Below are 7,508 nucleotides of genomic sequence, written 5' to 3'. Positions count from 1 at the left end.
TAGTTGCAGCAAGCGGGGGCCACCCTTCATCGCGGTGCACGGGCCTCTCACTGTCTTGGCCTCTCTTGTTGCGGAGCACAGGCTCCAGATGCGCAGGCTCAGTAATTGTGGCTCACGGGCCTAGTTGCTCCGCGGCATGTGGGATCTTCCCAGACCAGAGCTCGAACCCATTTCCCCTGCATTCCAGGCAGATTCTCAACCACTGCGCCACCAGGGAAGCCCCCATCCCTATTCTTTTGTCTCTGTTTTCTCTTTTTTCTTTTGCCCTACCCAGGTACCTGGGGAGTTTCTTGCCTTTTGGGAAGTCTGAGGTCTTCTGCCAGCGTTCAGTAGGTGTTCTGTAGGAGTTGTTCCACATGTAGATGTATTTGTGATATATTTGTGGGGAGGAAGGTGATCTCTACGTCTTACTCCTGTGCCATCTTGAAGGTCTCAATATTTATATATATTCTTTATTGAGGTGTTTCTTCAAATCTTTTGTAAGTAAAAAAGTGAGTTGTTTTCTTATTGAGGTTTGAATATTATTTATATATTTTGGATACAAGTTCTTTATCAGGTATATTTTCTTTCAACCTGTAGCTTATCTTTGCGTTATTTTAACAGCATCTTTTAAAGGGCCGAAGTTTTAGATTTTGATGAAGTTCAGTTTATACATTTCTTTTATGGATCATGCTTTTGGAGTCATATCTAATCTTTGCCTAATCCAAGGCAACAGATTTTCTCATTTGTTTTCTTTTAGATGTTTTACATTTTTACATTTTACATCTTGCAGATGTTTTATATTTTAAATTTAGTTTATGTTTCATTCTGAGTTAATTTTTATATGCGATGTAGAGTATGGATCGAGTACCTTGTTTTGCATACGGTTATCCATCAAATTGACTTTGTTCCATTGTCCATAGAGTCATTATTGAACATGGTAGGGTAGGGAATTCCAAAATGCCATCCCTCCCCTGAAACAAGGATTAAGCTGGCAGAATCTTTCAGAATCAACTTTTCTTGAAGTTTGAAATCTAACAAAAAAAAAAACTTAAAACAATGAGAGGATGCATAATGAAAAAGGAAGCTGCTGAATTTCAGGGAGGGCTCTGTGGCCTTTTAATTCACCTGTTTGCCATTTCTTACTCCTGTGCTCGGCAGTGACTATGAAGATAGCAACCCACATACTTAGTTAGCTTCCTGGTGCAGAGGGAGTAATATGGACCCAATTCTCAAATAATTGTGGTTATGTGTCTTGATCCATTTGGTGACTCCCTGAGGAATCAACTCACGGGCTTGGCTTTCTTTCGTCTGCCTCAGAACCTTCTCAGAGACACATGAGATTCCCCGGGAAACATTTGTCCAAAGCATTTAGTGACAAATATACTTGCTATAGCTGCCTGGGGGTAAGAGATAACAACTGGGACAAGCAGTAGACACACTGAAAAATTCCAGGAAAGAAGAGACTGGGAAAGGAAATGTATAGGGATATAGGGGCTTTGAAAAGCTCTCAGGTATACAGGGAATCTAGAAAGCCACTCACATGCACAGGACTGGAGGCATGCTCATTCAAGACCTGAGAAGGTCCTAAGCTTTCACCTCCAACTGACATGTAGGCTCCAGAGAATCAGGAATTGCAGTCATAAACAGCTTGACTAAGCACTGGAGTGCTTAAACACAGAGCCAATCTGCAAAGACTGGGAGGTGACAGTGATGACGGTGATGACAATGATGATTAGATCAAGTCATTTAAGGAAATCTCTGTTAAATCACTAGCTGACCAATAAGCTTAAATAACAGAGATTTCAGTGGCCATTAATGACAAAGAATACTGTCTTTACAAATTTATTTTAGAAAAGCCACTAAACAAACAACTACAACCTCCCTCAAAGTAGCAACAACAAACCCAGGGTTGCCACATTATAATATTCAAAATGTCCAGGTTTCAAAAAATATTATGTTGCATGCAAAGAAACAAAGTATGGCCCATTATTTGGGAAAAAATAACAGTAACTGTCCCAGAGGAAGCACAGACATTGGACTTAACTAGACAAGGACTTTAGAACATCTTAAATATGCCAAGAGATCAAGGATCTCATAAGCAAAGAAGTAAAGGAAATAGGGGAATAATGTCTCACCAAGTAGAACATACCAATAAAGAGACACAAACCATAAAAAGGAGCCAAATAGAAATTTTGAAACTTAAAACAATTAAAAAATTCTTTGGAAAAATATAACAATAGATTTGAGTAGGTAGAAGGAAGGATCAATGAGCTTGAAGGTAGGTATTTGAGATCCAGTCTAGAGAGCAGAAAAGAAAAGTGGACAGAACCCACAGACTTGTGGGACCTGATCAAGCTTACAACATATGCATAATGGAAATCCAAGCAGAGAAGAGAAAGAAAAGGGCAGAAGGAATATTTGAAAAAATAATGGCCTTCACCAAATTTGGTGAAAGATGTGAATCTACAAATGCAAGAAGCTCGGGATAAATTCAAAGAGATTCACACCAAGACACATTATAATTAAACCATCAAAGCCAGAGAGAGGCTTGAAAGTGACCCATCATGTACAGGAAATCCTGAATAAGATTAACAGCCAATTTCTTATCAGAAATCATGGATGCCAGAGAGTGGATAATATATTGAAAGTCTGGAAGGAAAAGACCTGTCAAACAAGAATACTGTATCTGGCAAAACTATCCTTCAAAACTGAAGGAGAATAGGATTTTGCTGGATGAACAAAAGCTGAGGCAGCCAGTCACCTGGAGACATGCCCTACGAGAAATGCTAAAGGGAAACTTCAGGCTTAAATGAAGGGCATTAGACATAACTCAAAGCCATACGAAAGAATAAAGTACAAGAATGAGGTCAACTATGTAGGTAAATAGAAAAGCCAGAATTACTGTATTTTTCTGGTAATTTTTACTTTGTATATGATTTAAGGGACAAATGCATAAAACAGTGATTATAAATCTATGTAATGGACACACAATGTATACAGATGTACTTTGTGACAATTACAACATAAAGGGGGGACAGAGATGTGTAATAGCAGAGATTTTTTTTACACTATTGAAGCTAAATTGGTATTCAAACTAGATTGTTATAGATTTAAGATGTTAATCCCTATAAGTAAAAAATATACAGAAATGTAAATTAGAGAATCATAATAGTATCCTAGAACAGATAAACACTAAACAAGACAGTAATGGAGGAATTGAGGAACCAAAAAATATGATATATAAAAAAACAAATAGCGAAAAGGCAGAAGTAAGACCTTTACCAGCAATTGCTTTAAATGAAAATAGATTAAACTCTCCAATTAAAAGGCAGAGATGGCAGAAAGGATTAAAAAACAAGATCCAACTGTACGCTGTTTGTGCCCCTCTCTCCTCTCCAGTGTTCTGCATTGCAGACTATAGTGCCTTGGTCTCCATCCTCTTGATTCAGGAAGTCCTCTTGTCTCTGCCTGAGTCCCCTTCCCAGGGCTGCATCTGGGAAACTCAAGGCAGTGAGCTGGGAAAACCCTCTCTCAGGGCTCACTTCTTTTTTCCTTTATGTCCAAAGTCATGAAAGCTGTTTTTTCATAGTTTGACATTTTAGTTGTTTTAAGTGGGATAGTAAATCTAGTTACTCCATCTTGGCCGGAAGCAGAAGAGAGTATTGATTAATTTTTTTAATCTATAAAAGTTTTTAGGGTTATAATTTTTTAACCCTTTAAACTTGGATTTTATTAGTAAACTTTGGTTTTACCAGTTACTCTGTAAACTAGATTTACATTGATAACCTTACAATTATCCATTAAAAAGGTATTTCTTTGGCCTTCTAAAAATCATTTTAATGATGATAAATATGTTAATTCAAAAAAGCATCCTAGTTTCTTTTAAGCATACTATAAAAGTGCTTTATACTGATCTTAATCTTTTGGCTTTTCTTCCCCCCTAAGAGTAAGAGGAAAAAAAATAAATTTTGAATGTGTTGACAAGTATCCATTGCCAGTAAGCTATTTTTCATGTCTCAGGAAAATAGTTATTTTATGCACTAGGTCATTGTGGACTTGTATTAATTACAGCAGTTACAGGGGTAAAGAAAGAAAGCTTGAGTAGGCATTCTAATTACTGATCTGGAAACAGAACAACTGGAAATGTGGTTCTAAGTTTTCTTTAAGAAATAATGCCTTTTGATCTAAAAACATTAATTTAGATAGCAAGAAACTCCTAAATTTGTATATTTATATCTTTTTTTTAGGTTTAATGAAAATAATTTTGTGAGTCTGTGTCTGTGCTTGGTCTCTTCCTCTGAAAGCTGCTTTAGATTAGAACGCCCTGCCCATTTAAATGAAAGAGGAATTTAGCCTTAAGTGATGAAAAAGTAGAAGTTTCATGACTCACATTGATATGAAAAAAGAATACAAGGATAGTGATGGATATTGTTTTAATTTTGCCAGTACAAGTTGTAGTTAACAAGTGATGAATGCCAAGATTATATATACTCTAGATGTAACGCCAGAAAAAATAATGCTTCAAACGTACAGTAATAATACTTGGTCCTGAAATGCATCAATAAGCCATTATACCTTTTTGGATATAATATTCATTATGATGCGTGCTTCTTAACATAAATATTAATCTTCAAGGAGTTTATACTGTGACTAAGAGAAAATTCCATAGTTAGTCTTGGATAGGAAAAACTTTAGAAATGAATTTAATAGTAATTTTGCTAATAAAAGAGTCGCCACGTAGCGTTTCCATGCAGCAGAGAAGTGGTATTTTGTGCTTTTTGACAGCTTACCATTGTGGCTGGCAGTAAGGCTGGGTATCGGTCAGTAGATCAGAATCACAATGTCAGCACTGGATAAATTAAAACTATTATTCCAATTTTGATTGGGTGGCTTTAGAATGGGGCAAATCAGACATGTAACAAAAGAATGGCAGTTTGCTTCATTTAAGAGGATCCTCGCACGTCTCTGCCCCCAACCTTGATACTCTCCTGCCTCTTCTTTATTCCTCATATCCGGGAGGAACTATACTCAGAAGAACACGTTCTGGGTAGAGAAGGCCGGTCAGCTACTCTGGAGGGTTAGTGGTGTGGTGTCACGTTACAAAAGCTATTGAAGATGACCGAAAAAACAAAAGCAAACTTTTGGTAACAAGAAAAAATTTGTGTATTAAAAACGAATTACTTCCCTTTTTCTCTGCTACTAAAGCAGATTGTGCTGCTGTTGTGGACTGGAAACCTTATTCTTAAAAGGGCTGGTGCTCTCTGGAAATGTGAGAGCAAAATGAGGGCTGCAACTTGGCTCCAAAGTAGTGGCTTCCCAGAGATTTCCAGAAACTAATTAAAATGATATTTGTTCTCACATGTGCCCAAATGATTTGGGAGCAATATAGACCTTTGTCATAATGTACATTCTTCCTCCACTGAGGGAAGAAGTCATTCGTTACTGTGTGGAAGAAATGTAGATGAGTTGGGGGAAGTGGCTTATGTCTCTTTCAGATGCTGTTGCCTCCATTTACTCAGATTGCAGGAGCCTGTTATATGAAAAAAAAATACACTGCACCGTAGTATAAAATGATAATTAGTACCTATGCAACTTCACTGTTCTTTCTGTCTGAAAATATCTTCTGATTCATCTTCAAGCTTATTTCTCATTTTTAGCCAAATGGTTCTTCTTAAAGTCCAAACTAAACATGGAAAGTTGGCCTGAGTTATTTACCTCCCTGTATATCTGGAATTGGATACCTTTGTTTCCCACATCCTCAGGTTCCAGCCCATTGGCGTGTCCTGTGGGCTACTCTCCAGAGCATAGCCCAGCTGTGTCTGCTTTCCACCATCTCCACTATAAACGCCCTAGCTCAAGCTGCTGTCACTCCCAACTGTTCTCACTTCCAGTATTGATTTTCCCCTCTCCATTTACACACACTAGTTGGGTAGTGGTATGCGAGGGCTGCCATAACAAAATACCACATACCAGGTGGCTTAGACAACAGAAATCTATTTTCTCACAGTTCTGAAGTCCAAGATCAAGTTGCCACCAGGGCTGGTCTCTGGTGAGAGTTCACTTCCTAGCTTGTAGAAGGCTGCTTTCTCACTGGGTCCTCACATTGTGAAAAGAGAGAGATCGCTGGTGTTTCTTCCTCTTCTTTTAAGAACAACACTACTAGGAATTCCCTGGCGGTCCAATGGTTAGGACTCGGCACTTCCACTGCAGGGGGTCCGGATTCAGTCTCTGGTCGGGAAACTAAGATTCTACGGGCTGCGCAGCATGACCAAAAAAACAAGCAAGCAAACGAAAAACCAAAACAATCCTTTCAGATTAGGGTCCCACCCTTATGACATCATTTAACCTTAGTTACCTGCCTAAAGACCCTATCTCCAAATATTGTCACCCTGAGGATTAGGTCTTCAATATCATAGGAAATCTCAAGTGACCCTGAGTAGACAAAGCATCTTAAAAAAGAAGAACAAAATTGGGGAATTCACACCTCCTGATTTCAAAAACTTATTACAAAGCTACAGTACTCAAAACAGTGGCATAAAGACAGACATATACAGCAATGGAATAAAATAAAGATTCTGAAAATAAATCCTCACATAAATATTGTCTATTTTTGACAAGAGTGCCAAGACTAGTCAACAGTTAAAGGAAATTCTAATTCATGCTACAATGTGGATGAGTCTTAAAAAACATGCTAAGTGATATAAACCAGCCACAAAAAATCAAATATTGTATGATTCCACTTATATGAGGTATCTGAAATAGGCAAATTCATAGAGACAGAAAGCAGAAAGAGGTTATCAGATGCTGCCTAAAAAAGATTGATATTACCATGTGTTTACAAGGAGGTAGAGCAACTAAAATTCTCATACTTTGTTGGTTTGAATGTAAAATGATATGCTGTAGCCATTTTGGGAATCTAGTTAGCAGTATTTACTAAGGCTAAACATATGCTTAATGTAGGACCAGCTTCCCCTGAGGATGCAGTGAGCTTCAGAATGATCATCACTCTCACCATTACAACCACAACAAGAAGAAACTTGAGCAAACCTCAAGTTCACAACTTTCTTGAACTCATTAGAGAGCAGAGGTTGAAGTGCTACAAGATAGCCCCAAATCTAAGGAGAGGCAAGCACATGCAGGGAGAGACAATATGCAATCTTACCTGGGAAAGATGCAGCTAAACATCAGTAAGAAGAATTTAGCTAGGATTCTTAGAAAATTGGTAAAAGCCAAGTTGGATTGGTGACAGAATTTGGAGCCTGTGGGGACTGCAGATCCAAGGGAAAATTACATCCAGGTGTATACTTTTCTTCACAAACCTCACCAGGTGTTCACAGAAATGATACATGAAAATTCTGAGAAACAGTCTCTCATTGTGCCAGCCTGGAGGGAAAGGTGTGAAACCCTACCCAGATCCTTTCCCCCTTAAAAACCTTAAACTGCAGAGGAAAGGGTAACAAATGCTCAGTCTTAGGGAACTGATAAAACACCACTGCAGCTGAAGAAAGGGAAAAGGAAAAAAACCC

The sequence above is a fragment of the Eschrichtius robustus genome, chromosome 1 (assembly GCF_028021215.1).
Source record: "Eschrichtius robustus isolate mEscRob2 chromosome 1, mEscRob2.pri, whole genome shotgun sequence".
Lineage (NCBI taxonomy): Eukaryota > Metazoa > Chordata > Mammalia > Artiodactyla > Eschrichtiidae > Eschrichtius > Eschrichtius robustus.
The sequence above is the reverse complement of the archived record's forward strand: the minus strand, read 5'-3'. Positions refer to the sequence as shown.